This window comes from Cupressus sempervirens, chromosome 3, assembly GCF_028749045.1.
Source record: "Cupressus sempervirens isolate cs-2001-9-10 chromosome 3, ASM2874904v1, whole genome shotgun sequence".
Classification (NCBI taxonomy): domain Eukaryota; kingdom Viridiplantae; phylum Streptophyta; class Pinopsida; order Cupressales; family Cupressaceae; genus Cupressus; species Cupressus sempervirens.
The window spans coordinates 435,651,958-435,654,086 of NC_143120.1; positions in this window are offsets into that span (position 1 = coordinate 435,651,958).

The window sequence follows — 2,129 nt, forward strand, 5'->3', positions numbered from 1 at the left end:
CAGATTGGTATTAGAGCCTGGGTGGATAGAAGGTTGGACAGAATTGTTGATTATGATAAAAAGCAAGGATAAAAAGAGGAGTTAGAAGGATTGTACCAAAGTGGATTTAGGTGTTTAAACTGATGCACAATTAGTGGTTTAAGAGCAGTCAGACCATGGAAAATCCAGTTCGGTTGTGTTCCCAGATGAGTTTTGACTATTAGTAGAAGAAGAGTAGCAATTAATTTGTTGATATGAGAAACTACTTCCAAGTGAAAGGAAAATCTTCGAAAGTGTCTTTACTGCTATCAGTCAAATGAGAAGCATGGTAATCAAAGGAAAATGAAAAGAGATATAGAACAAAAGAAACCCCAAGCTGCAGTTGTGAAGGAGAATAGAGAGTAGATAGTGGCATCCAATCAAAGAAAGGGAAAGAAAATACAATTCATTGGCATTGTCTAAGTCGCTGGTCAAAGGAGAAGTATCTCCAAGCAAAGAAAACTGGAAGAATAGAAATCAAAATAAATTGATTGCAATAAAAAGGAATGAAGACCACACAGGAAGTGTTGAGCAGGAAAGACGGCAAGTCAGAAAAAAAGGTATGGTGCAAATTCTTATCATTATTTAATGGCATTTGAGAAATTATCCTATTGTCTTTAAAAGAAAGGAAGATCATAGTCAGAAAAAGGTGTTAACTAAGAAGTGAGAAGTCTAGTTGTCTAAAGGGATTGTTTCAAGTTGTTTGAAGATTTAATTCTAGAAGTAAAAAGGTATTTAAATTTTTCTAAAAGACAGAGTAAAGTGTGTTAAATTATTGATTTCAATGGGAAAAGCTGGTAGAGTTCAAAAAGAGAAGACAAATAAGTTAGAAGAAGAATAGTGATGGTGAAGAAAGAAAATGCAAGATTATTGTGTGAAAGAGATATTTTGCAAAAGGAATTGGGAAAAGTAAGAGATGAAATGGGAGAAGAAAATTCTATATTGTTGAATGAAATTAGTGTCCATATAGAGGCAATTGAAGAGCTAGAGGATAGGCTAAAATTTGTGGAAGAAGCACATAATTGGTAGGTGAAGGAAACATGTAAGCTTAGAGAGAAAAATAAAGAATTAGAAGAAAAGTTAAATTTGTTTGATGATGCTGAAAAAGAGAACAAAGTTTTAGAAGAAAATGTGAAGAAATTGGAAGAGGAAAATAGTATGGTAAAGAAGGATTTGTCTACTTTGAAACAAGGGAAAGAATGCTTGAATGTGAAACCATTAGTATGTGATGTATCTCGTGACACAAATGATTTGAGTGATTATGGGATCGAGAAATGTGACTTTTTTGAAGCAGAAAGTGTTTGTGATAAAAAGTGTAAGAAAGTAAATGACAAGAAGATTGTAGATTTTGTTTGTTATGATAATAATAGCATTGGTTTGAAGATTATGAAAAAAATGGGTTTCAAAGGTAAAGGTTTAGGAAAGAATGAATAGGGATTAAGGAATCTGATTGAGGCTACAATCAGGTCAAAATATGAAGGTCTTGGATATGATGCAGGCAATGGAAAAATGAATAAAGGTTCAAGAGAATCAATTGAAGGCATAAAGATTGTACAATGTTCACATTGTTACAGGAAACTTGGGCATACAAAGGATAGATGTTGGGATTTAAATCCGTGTAATATTTTTGGCTTGAAAAATCATTGTGACAAGAGATGTTGGAATAGAGATTGTAAAAATGATTGTATGGTAGGTTGTATAAAAATGGATTTTGGATGGAGCTATGGATCAAATTGGCAGAAAATTGTAGGAATTATTAGAGGTTTATTCAAGTACAAATGTTCAAGCGTAAGGAAGACTTCAGTACTAGTGGAAAACAAATCCAAGCAAGGCATCAAAGAGGCAAAAGGTTATTAGTAAATCTTGTCACCAACATTTGTGATAGATGAGGCAAGATTATCAATGAATCCTATGAAAAGAGGAAATCGTTGGTAGCCAATTGCTTACAACATATTGTAGAAATTATGGGCCACAACCTTGGGAGACACTATTAATGAAGACATTAATAGATATGAAGATTATCAAAAAATGACATCAGGCAAAAGAAAGGATTTGGAATTTGTATGCAATAACATTTGAGGTTGAAATTAGGGGGTAGTGTTGGAATTTGT